The following is a 12,094-nucleotide window of genomic DNA, read 5'->3' on the forward strand; positions in this document are numbered from 1 at the left end:
CATGTCCCCCTATATGTCTGATCTTATTTAGTCACTGCTAGGCCCGCCCAGATTACTATTTGTCTGAACATATCTAATCATTGTTTGGCATTTGTACTCATTGTGCCTGCCCAGGTCACTTTATGTCTGGAACATTTAGCCATACCAAGGTGTGGTAGACTTACCGTGCTGTCCTAGGATGCCAGGCACCACCTGTCGCACCCGCCCTGGTTAGTAGTCTATCGAGGTTCTGAGCTGAATTAACCTACTAAAATGCATTGCGCCCCTAGAAAACACCCGTACCACTTAGCCTCGCACACCAGTACCACAAAGCTTGCACATATGCCCACTCTATATTTTGCCCCCTACGTATTGTTATACATTTTGGCCCTGCTTGGCCTACACCTCAACCATACCACTGCCCAATACTACATACCAACCTCCCGTACATTCCACACCACCGTGTCCCCTACAATGGTCACTAATCTACCGTGCATACCTTCCGCATGCATCACAACCCCGTTCAATCCATACCTAAATGCACCAGCCCTCTGGCTACAACATTTCACTACCAAACCTTCGCCTAACCAACCTTGTCCTACTAGTATCAGGAATGCCAGGCTTGGCTCTCGAATGTACAACAGTGTTACCATAACTGCCTGCCACCACTCTTTGGCTGATACAGCCATACTGAATGCAGCTACGCTTAAACCTTCACCATCTCTCCTGACCAGAATGATATCGCCTAACCTCCAAAGTCAACCCTGTGACACTCCAGTTAGAAACCAAAGATTAGCATCCAGATGTCACCACTGGTCCTATCACATGAACACCCCTAGTATGGAAAAAACAAAAAACTCCACTGCCCTTGTGGCTCCGTCCACTGCCGCAACCTCTACTGCCAATCCTCCCAATACCGCGACCAAACTCAAAGGTGCACTTATTAACGCACGCTCTGTCCCTGCTCACGCCTTAGACATTGCAGATTTTATCGTGACAGAAAACCTTGACTTTCTGGCCATAACGGAAACCCCTTTGCATGCGGCCTTTGGCCCTGCCCTGACTCCAGCCATACCCGATAATTATTCCATCATCAGATGCGATAGGGATACCAAGCAAACTATGGGGGGTGGATTAGCATTTATATTCAAGAGTTGGCTCAACCTTAGAGCCACCAACACCCTCCAGTTGCCATCAGCTGAACTACTCTCCATTAAACTGCCAATTTCACCCAATCACACCGCCTCAGTGCATCTCATATACAGGCCCCTGGCCCCTCCTCCACATTCCTAGAGGACATCTCATCCATCCTAGCCTCCTGCACCAAGCCCAAATCTCAAATCATCATACTTGGCGACCTCAACCTGGGATATCAGGACACAAATGATACCAAAGCCAATGATGTAGCTAGTGTTCTGGCTGATTTCGGCCTCACCCAACATGTCAATGAACCCACCCATATTAAGGGTCACACCCTAGAATGGGTCTCTGACATGAACTGTGCACTAAAGGTCACGTCTGTTACACCTTGTGCGTGGTCTGATCATCATAAAATAATATTCTCCATTAACTCTAGCCCACCCATTGACAAACCAAACCTAGCCTTGCCCACTTATACACGAAACAAGAAGGATATCACGGTTGAGAAACTACTCCCCCTTATCCTCCCGTTACTAAACACGGCCTCCTCCACCTGTTCTGACCCGACTGTCCTAGTTGATACTTATAACCGTGCCATGCTAAAAGCTCTCAACACTATCGCCCCACTCAAACTGCGCAAACAGAAACCTTGCAAACATCTTAACTCCTGGTTCACCCCTCACTTACGTGAACTGCGCCTAGCTAAAAGAAAAGCCGAGTCACATTGGAAAAGCTCTCCCTCTCTAGTCAATAGAAACAACCTTACTACCGCCTCTCTCACGTACAGGGAAGCTATCCTTGCTGCCAAAAAAGAAGTGTACAACGTCAGGATTACAAAAGCTCAATCCAAAACAAAGGAACTCTTTAAGATCCTTAAGGAACTATAATCCCCAGTCGCTCCATTGGATACGTGCACCCCGGACACTGAATGGTGCGTCAATATACAAAAAGCACTACTAAACAAAGCAGGGAACCCCCAGTCCTACAATACCCCGGTCCCGAAGCACTCATTCAAACCTTTCAGCTTCTCACCCCTCACCATCAAGGAAGTTGAGAATATCATCTTGAAGCTTAAGCCTTCTAATTGCCAAGGTGACGCCTGTCCGGCCATAAAGGAAGCCGCTCATGACCTCGCCCCATTCATTACTTCATTTATCAATTCCTCTTTCAAATCGGGTATAGTACCAGATAACCTCAAGGATGCATGGGTCATCCCCCTAATTAAAAAACCTAACCTTGACCCTAGCAATCCCTCCAACTACAGGCCCATCACCACGGTGCCTTACCTACTCAAAATCCTGGATCGTGCAGCCTACCTCCAAATCCAGGATTACCTTGATACTAACAACCTACTAGGGCTTAGACAATCGGGCTTCCGTCCTAGACACGGTATGGAGACAGCCCTGATCGACTTTAAAACCCAAATTGAGGACCTGAAAGATAAGGGCAAACAAGCTCTCCTGCTCCTCCTTGACCTCTCTGCGGCTTTTGACTTGGTCGATCACCAAATCCTCTGCCATCATCTTAAGATAGCCGCTCACTTCTCTGACGCAGCTACCTCCTGGATCAGCTCCTTCCTAGCAAATAGATCCATGAGGGTCTTCTCACCTTTAGCTGCAGCTGACCCAGTACATGTTCCCTGCGAGTCCCACAAGGCTCTTGTGTATCGCCCATGTTGTACAACGTGTTTACTAAACAGCTCTTTGATATTTTCGACTATCTGGGTGTCTACTACACAAATTACGCGGACGACAGCCAGATACTCATCCCTATCACTGGCGACTATGTAACCGATGTCAACGCACTCAACTCAGTTTACTCAGTCATCCAGGCCTGGATGGCACACCATGGGCTTTGCCTAAATGATGAGAAAACTGAGTTACTCATCCTAGGTTCACAGTCCAAACTCTCAAAACTGGATGCCAAATACAACTCCTTCACTATTGATGGAAATGTTATTAAAGTCACCAACGTCACGAAAACACTGGGACTTTACCGAGACTCCACTCTTTCTCTCAATAGACAAATCAACTCAGTTGTCTCAGCATCATCATACACGTGTAAACTCACCACAGCCCGTCGCCCCTTCCTGACAACGGCTAATTGCCTGATTTTAGCCAGAACCCTCATCATGTCCAAAATTGATTATTGCAACGCCCTCTACCTAGGGACTAGTCAAAGAAATCTGTATAAACTCTGGGTTACCCAGAACAAAGCCATTAGGGCTGCTCTCAACATCCCTGGGCGTTCCCACATCTCATCCACTAGGCGCAATTTACACTGGCTTCCCATCACACTTTGCATCTCCCTCAAAGCACTTGTGCTAACCCACAAGGCACAAAACAATGCTGCACCTGCTTACTTCTCCATGCGTTTCACACAACACACAGCATCCAGACCCCTGAGATCTGCACAGTCTCACACTCTAACCATTCCTAGCTTCAAGCTTCAGACAGCGAGAGGCTTGAGCTTCCCTGTCCTGGCTGCTAAGCTTTGGAACTCCCTACCTCACGATCTTAGGAATGTGCCAGCCTTCCAATCCTTCAAAAACAGATCTAAACGTTGGCTATTTGAACAGGATGCACTGGCCTCCACTTTGTAAGCACACTGCGTTCTTTCACAAACTGGTTACTCGATGTTTACTTGATCTTTTCGCCATTCCGTGATTTACTCATGCTCCTATCTTTGTTGTAAATATGTCTATACAATGTAATTTGTACCTATCTCTGTAACACTTCTCTGTAACCACCTTTTCTAAACATGCGCCCTGATGTCCGCGAGCAGGGTGCGCAATACAAATAAACAAATACAAATACAAACACTGTATACGCCTGGGGAAATCAACATAATTGCAGAAGTCAGTGAACTAACTGGTTGAGGCATTACCCATGTCTTATTTGAGAGAATTGTTCTTTTTGCCCTACATGACCTGTAATAATTGCGTATACTTTTATTTTCAGGTTATGTTACTGTGAAATATGAAGAGGAGATGATGATGATGTTTTAATTGAAAGTACTGCAGTAGATTTGCTGGAAACGCACTCTGGCCAGTCTCTTAATCCACTGGTACAAAATGCTCAAGCAGTCAGGAACCACCACTATATAACTCAACCTGCTTACGGTAACCATATTTCAGTTTTGAAATTTAAACTATTCTGCATTGTGGATAACTCTCCCCATTCGACTAGATCTGTTATCGAGAGATAATTTACCTTGCCTTTTTTTTGTTTCAAAATCACCAAGCAGTACAAATTTACCTTAACACTTCTCTTATATTTTTCCTTCACAGTAAATGTTAGTGATTTTTGGAAATTCTTTTTTGTTAAGTGTTTTATTTTATACTATTTTTGGGTGGGTCAGGGCGATGCGTTGAAACCTAAATCTGATGGGGCGCTGTTGCACGGAGACCAAATGGCAGCTCTCTGTTAGAGTTCCTGATGCCAGAGCCATTAACTGGCAGAAAACACACTTCAGTAGCCGAATACTCGTGTGTTGCTAGTTGGGTATTGTCCCCTGCCTACGAGGGCACCTCATGTGCCGGACTGCTATGCGGGTGGTGAGCTTGGGGCGTGTGCAGCGGCTGACTGGTCCTGCAGTGGTCTGAGAGTAGACATGACATGGCAGCTGCGTAGTCGCGGTGTGCGGCGGACTGCGTCTTCGCTGTAGGCTGCTTGTACGCTGCGAGACTGCTTGCCGTGGCGCTGACCTAGCCTGCTGCCATGTTAACAGCTGCGGAACACGAGTGGGTCCCGCTGTCCCTTCGTTCCTGCTGGAGATAAACAGGCTGCTTCACCTGCATTGTGGGAGACGCTGCTGGAAGGCCGCCTGCTGCGGGCCAATGAAGCGGCCTCCATTTTCCTGAACATTGCCCTCCCGTGCTGGAGGACGACCTGCGGTGGGGACTCATGCACTTGCCGTGGGCTGCGAGGGATTCGCCAGGAACTGGTGTGGGAATCGACTTCTATACTGCATATTCCTCACAGTCCAGAGGTGTTATGATACTTGTCCATAAGTCAATTCCATTTCCGCGCAAGAGGACAGATATCAACCCCCTGGGTAGATAAGTCTTGGTTTATGGGTTTTTGGCGGGATGGGAGCTATTGATGCTAAATGTCTACAGTCCCAACATCGATGACACCCAATTCTATGTTGACACTTTAGAGAAAAGTGCCCAGTACCTGTTGATCCCTGTTCTTTGGGGGGGGGGGGACTTCAACACTGTTGACTTACATCTAGATAGATTTAAACGTGCCCAAAGGCCCCTGACGCAGTCAGCTCGCACCAACAAAGTGGGAATGACAGCTCTGGACTGCTGGATGCTTGGAGAGTAATAAGATGGCTGTGACGCTCATATTCCTTTCACTCATTCCCTTATTGACATATGGATGATTGCTGATGTACTACTGGGGGGGGTTACGGAGATCAACATGCTAGCCACAGCATATTCTGATCACTCTCCTGTCCTCATTTCCTTGGTGTTGTGAGAAACAGAAGGTGTCCCGCCCACTAGTCACCGGGGATCTGTCATCCAGGTGGCCAGGACACGGCCATCACCTTTGGATCCAGTTCCCTCCTGCGTCAATAATTAAGCCGGGGAGAAGCAGCAGCAGCCACTGTGGTACCATCCTTGGCTCCAAGTACAAAGTAGCATCAGTGAAATCAACACAGCCGGTGAGTTGGGGAGACAGATACAAGACCGGTATATGTTGAAGCCAATGTTGCAAGCAGCAACATTGTATGGTGAGCGCTGCTCTGAAATGAACATTGTTAAAACGTGTATGATAAAAGATGTAAGTAAAGTTGAGCTGCTGATGAGTGATTGAACTGAGAAAAAAACAATATATGATACCTTTGACAGAGTGGTCCGGCACTGCATGTGTGCTAAATTGACGGTCTCTGTAAGGTATCCAGCTGAGAAGTGGCAAAGATGAAAACTGAAGAGGTGTAAAGGATTGTGAATCGTAGTGGTAGTGCGACGGGTCGAGCAAAATCCTGCGCACAGCCGAACGTCTTCGATGTTCATATAGTAAGAAAGTTTGTGTTACAGAAGATAAAGTGGTCCTGTCCCAGTGGAGGGAGACTGATTGAAGGTTTTGTGTTAAAGTGGGACTGAGCCGGCAAGGGGGACCCGAGGTGAATAGTGAAGCACCTGAGAAATTGTGTACATGTGAACTCCTAAGAAGAAAGGAACTTTAATGTTTGTTTGTTGCATTAGGCCTTCAGAAATGGGAGACTTTGAAAGACAAAGAGACTTGATGCTGACGTTTTGAACTGCATCCTCGTGCTAAAGAAGTCAAAGAATGTGCTAAGCTCGAGTGTGCAGCCTTGTACAGTGCAGAAAAAGTGGGAAGGGGAGCCACCGGCTGAGATATCCTGACGTGTATTTCTTGAGCATGTTTCTTTTGCATAACATTGTTTCCCTCACTTTTTGTATTTAGAGGTAAGGATTGGCAATAGATTTTAGTATAGGCCCTTTTATTTTGTCAAAACTCCACTAGGACTGCTTTATCATCATTTGATGATCATAGCTTACTCCAATCTTTAGATTTAGCATTGGATGGGCGTATTTTCAAACTCAATTGAAGTTCAATAAACACCCTTGAACGGTGGTCACGTGTGTCTGTCTTACTGTTTCATACCATGCCTTCCTTACAGTGCTTAGTACATTCCCCAGGCCCTGCAGTAAATGGCACTTCAAATCACAAGCCTTGCAAAATGCAGCATTTTCATCCACTATAGATGACCATGTGAAATTGTACTTTGAAACTAATGTGGGCTCAGTGTCTTCCACTAGCAGGCTTTGGGAAGTCTTTAAGGTGTACAAATGGGGGATCATGATGTCTGCTGAGTTCGGCGAACTTAAAGCAATTAAGCGGGACATAGCAAAATGCGAAGATAAGTTGAGGGAGCGAGAGTTGAGACAAGCGGCTGTCCCTACCACAGCCACATTTTCACAGATTAAAGAGGCCATTGACATTTTAGGACGCATGCTAAGCGAGAGCTTAAGTTTATCAACACCCCGATGACTGGCTGCCAGGCGGTACGTGGAGAGCGAAAGACAGGGCAGGCTGTTGGTCAAAACAGGAGGAAGGCATTGGGTGCATTATTCTTATTACAGATCACACAGGTAATTTGGTGCATACACAAGCAGTCATTAATGAGGTTTTCAGTAGATTCTATGCAGGTCTCTACTTTAACAAAGACACCCGAACTTTAGTGGACATTGACAGGTTTCTTGAGAGCCCACCAATTTGTCAATCATGGAAGGCTCGGACACGCCTTGATCTCCCGATCTACCTGCCCAACATTATCCGAGCGATTGAAGACCTACCTTCTGTGAAAACCCTGGGCACAGATGGCCTCACAGCTGAATTTTTTAAGTGCTACAAAACATGGTTGGCCCCTCATCTACTTCAGTTAGGTGAGATGCCCTTGCATTGCAAATAGTTCCTGATACCATGAGAGAAGCTGTTATCACAGTCCTATTGAAGCTCAATGGACCTGCGGAGCAGTGTGGCTCCTACAGACCCCTTTTCTTAATCAACACCGACATTAGAATATTTGCAAAGATAATGGCCACCCGACAGATGCCGTTCATGCCACATATTATCCATCCCGATCAATCGGGATTCATCCCGGGGTGGTCCATTGCATTAAACCTGTGACACCTCTTTAATATATTATCTCAAATAGACTCTGGTGCCCAGGCAGTGGTGGCTGCACTACACATATAGAAGGCGTTTGACTCGGTTTCCTGGCAGTTTATGTACGCTGTGCTGCAGAAATGTGGGTTTGGCCCGTGGTTTCTCTCTTCCTCAAATCTTCTATGCACTTCTCTTATGGCCAGGGTTAGCACCAATAGGGTGCTGTCTCCAAGATTCCCAATAACTAGGGGCACCCATCAAAGCTTTTCCCTATCACACCTGCTGTTCGCCATTGTTATTGAGACACTAGTGGACCTAATACGCCACAGACATAGGCACCAGGGAATAAGGATGACCATGCTGCCTGAAATAGTTTCCCCTTAGGCGATTATACGTTACTTTATGTCAGAGACCCCCACATCCATCTGGCATCTATTATCAAAGACATTCTAGACTTTGAGGAGGTTTTGTACCTCCAGGTTACCTGCAGCAACTCTGAGCTCTCCCCCCCCCAACAGATGTCACCATTAAACCACGTGATCTGCAGGGTTTCACATGGGCCCCTTTCACCATACGCTACCTAGGGGTGTGGTCGCTCAGCAGGGTCCCATGCATGTATGAACATAACTATGCGGTGTACATGACACATTTGGTAGCTAAACTACAGAGCTGGGCCCGCCTCCCTATTACTGTAACTGGCACGATAGCGCTTATTAAGATGATAGTGCTCCCTAAACTTCTCTACCTCTTTCTTAATATAATGCTATGACCTCCTCCCCCACACGTTCGATTAGTGAAGCAGTCTGCAGGCGAAAGAGAACTGAAGTCGCTCCTATTTCTCAACCCACTCGCACATAGCTGTGAATTTGAGCCAGCTAGTACAACCGCAATGGCCTGGCGAAGACTATGGAATGAGATAGACCGCCCGTATCATAGACATTTTCCACTATGGAATTGTATGCCCTCCCTGCCACACATAGATCCCAGCACACACAAAATCTGGACACAACACAGGTTTCAACTGGGGGACATGTACTCTGAGGGTAACTTTATGCCTGTCAATGACATATCTATGCTGGCACGCCACAAGTCCTCACTGTGATTACAATGTGCAGGGCATGTAAAAAACAATTTGTTTGTTTTCCAGTAGAACCTGAGAATGATGCTGTATTGGGACACATTTTAGTGGCGAGTGAAAAGCGAGTGAAAACCGTGGGCTTGTATCCTCTCTGTAGTGCCTGATCCAGAACCACTCAACTGAGCTGAAATGTAATGCTCGCACTACATGGTCACTGGACCTGCAAATAGACATCACTGAAGATCTCTGGGCGGATGTGTGTTCAAAGACGCGTACAGTGTCCTATAACACCAGATTTCAACTCGTACAATTGAAGGTGCTGCATCATTATCATTATACGCCTAATAGGTTACGGTTATTCGCCATAGAAGGAATGGTGCTTGTCCTAGATGTACTCAAGCTAATGCCAAGTATTTCCATCTGATGTGGGATTGCCCAATGCTTAGACCGTCCTGGGGCGATGTGTGCCAGATGCTGTCAGAGTTGATGAGCACATGTAGACCCCTCACTGACGCACTGTTTCATATTTCTGAACACACTCTGTGCTCCGTGAGCAGTTTTGTAAACCTATACTTCCTCCTAGCTAAACGTTGTATATTAATGCGTTGGAAGAGTGCGAGAATCCCAAACAAAAAACACTTGCTCTTTGACATTGTGTGGGCCAAAGACATGGAGGAGCAATGGGCGCATGTGCAACCTGTTGAGTCTCGCCCGAAAGACATATGGGGACCACTCAAAGAATATCTTCTATGAACATTGCCTTCACAGGATGTTTCCACACACTCACAACTGATCTAGTCCCTGGGACTCTGTTGTCATTGAACCTGTGCTTCCAAAAGCTAAGATTAGCCTTCAGTGTTATTGTAATGTACCCCTCTAGACTGTGTGTTTCCCTGTCGTGTATGTCTGTCCCCTTTTTCTTCCTGCACTTATCAGACCTACCCTGTCTGCTGCCTTAAACAAAGCACTTGCCAATTGCTGGCTGCACTACCACTGTTTGTTGCTTTATTATTTATTTATTATTATTTATCTGTTTCTCCCTTGCTCCGCACTTTCCACTCCCCCCCCCTTCAATACACTTTTCCCCTCTCCCATGCACTTGCACATTCTCAATGTCACTGGACCTAGTAAGATCGTTGTTCTGTTCTCCTGTTCCCTTCCCTTGCCACACTCTGAAACACTTGTGTACGAGCGCAATAGAAAATAAAATCCATTAAATTCCGTTGTAACTCGGGCCATAATGTGTTTTAATATGTATTACCAAGTGCACTAATAAAGTTTAAAAAAAGAAATCTAAGTCTGAGATTGCAAGTCCGCAGATCTCCCCTATGCTACATTGCACCTCTTCATGACGTAATTTCCAACCAGCATAGATTGCAGCCACAATCGACTCTCTTGTGGTGGAACCAAAGCCTTGTAGGTAAATGTTTTTCTCCCCTCTTAAGGAATGAGATCTTGCACTGCTAAGACAGTCCCTCTAGCCCCTGCTTTGCATGAGCAGATACACGATGGTGGCAGCTGCTGCAGGCTTCATGTGTCTTCTGTCTCTTGCTGCCCTTTCTTCTCATACTTTCTACCTTCTCACTCTGATGCTGCAGTTAGAAGTTGAGCCCTCTAGAGGCCCTACTGGGATTTGGATTCAATCTGCCCGCTCGTTGTGTGGGGTGCATGGTGACAGCCAGGGCTATAGGAAACTATTTCGATCCAATTGTATGATTTCACTCAAATGGTGTGCCTCTGCATGGTCGACTGCTGCACATGTTCTACTGGAGCTGACCACCCATTGGCTAGCTGGCCCCGGTGCACTTGAAAGGCTGGCACTTCTAAGAGTTATCTACTGGCTTTTGAGGGTCAGATGGCCTACATTTGATACATTACTCTGCAGATGAATATGTGGCTCCTGAGTAACACTTCTGGATGTGAAGCCACTCTATCACAGAATAGCACACAGTGCCATCCTTGCTTGCTCTTGTCAGCTTGATGACTTTCATGGTTCACCTCACTGTATGAATAGCTGCAGCATGCGAAACTCAGGCTCATACAGTGACACTGTTTGACCAAACCCTGGAAGCAGTTCAGCATGGACAACTGTGGTGAGTGTCCTGGATTAATGGAGTTCACTTTTGGAGGCGTGGAGGGTATAGTATTTCTTCCAAGGGAGAGTCGCCTAAACATATCATATGGGATAAACGCCCCACCATACTTTAAGAGTAGATGATGTACAAACATGGCTGAGGAAACTGACTGCAAAGACTTGCAAACCCAAGAAGGTCACTAACGTTCAGGGTGCGCCAAAGCAGCAAACTCTTTAAGAGCCTTTGAGAAGTTGAGCATTCGGCAGATAACAGAGAGGTCCCTGAGGGGTGGTCCCACCATAATAATATCCAGATATTTGTACAGAGCGAGCACACAGAAACTGGTAAAATGGCGGCATGTCTTGATTTCCTTGCCCTGAAGCTACCTCTTCAGCTTTAGCTGTCTTTTCACTTCTGGATCAGGTGGTGTCAGAATCCTGCTTTATCTTTGCATTAGAGGAGGTGAGGTGTGGGCATAAGTGGTGGATCTCCCACTGACTTGCCACCGCGGCCTATAAAGTAGCACTAGTCCATTGTTCTGTCTAGGGGTGTAGACCCAAATGCAGGGGAAAAATCCTGGCAGCTGAGCAGGACTGCAGGAACTCTGATGAGAAGCTGAAACTGAAGACCGCGTCAGGTGCAGGCTTGAGGTGAGTAATTGGGAAGGGAGTCCCAGGCCAGATGAAGGTAATAAGGCAAGGTAAAGAGTTGAGGTAGAAGCAACAATGTACAGTAATGCAAGGAGCAAGGGGAAGCACTGCAAGAAAGTGTACTGCCATACCAACAAGATCTTTGTGACGTGCCGACTTAACAGACTCTCCTGTAGAAATACGGTATGCTGCAAGTAACGTTCCTTGTTCCGGGTGGCTTGATGAAGTCATTGTGTAGGAAGAGCGTGACGCTGGTTCCCATGACATTTCACTGGCAGGATAGCTTTTCCAGTTGATGAGATATTGCACTCAGAAGATTTTAGGATTGTTTAAAATATTTTGGAACACCCGATTTTATTATTGGTTAATTTTAGGATGTTTCTGATGTATTTATTGTGTACAAATTCATAATCTGACTATATGCATGCTGATAAAGAATTAGAAAAATTTAAGAAAGAATATTTTGCAGATTACCCCAATGGAAACGAGTCACAAATGTGATTAATTTCGTATTCAAGCACCTCGGAG

The 12,094-nt window shown here is 46.2% G+C and overlaps 1 protein-coding gene across 7 annotated transcripts in view; it reads left to right on the plus strand.

Annotated features, from left to right (window-relative positions):
- Nucleotides 1-12,094, plus strand: part of BEND2 (BEN domain containing 2) — a 1,020,032-nt gene that overhangs the window by 181,446 nt on the left and 826,492 nt on the right. For 6 of the 7 annotated variants that reach the window (XM_069636821.1, XM_069636826.1, XM_069636822.1 and 3 more), the window contains one exon: nt 4,080-4,240. The exons of the other annotated variant lie outside the window; for it this stretch is intronic. The gene's annotated coding sequence lies outside the window, so the exon portion shown is untranslated. The remainder of the gene's footprint in view (nt 1-4,079; nt 4,241-12,094) is intronic. 7 annotated transcript variants of the gene reach the window in all.

This window comes from Ambystoma mexicanum, chromosome 7p (assembly GCF_040938575.1).
Source record: "Ambystoma mexicanum isolate Mex_15411 chromosome 7p, UKY_AmexF1_1, whole genome shotgun sequence".
Classification (NCBI taxonomy): domain Eukaryota; kingdom Metazoa; phylum Chordata; class Amphibia; order Caudata; family Ambystomatidae; genus Ambystoma; species Ambystoma mexicanum.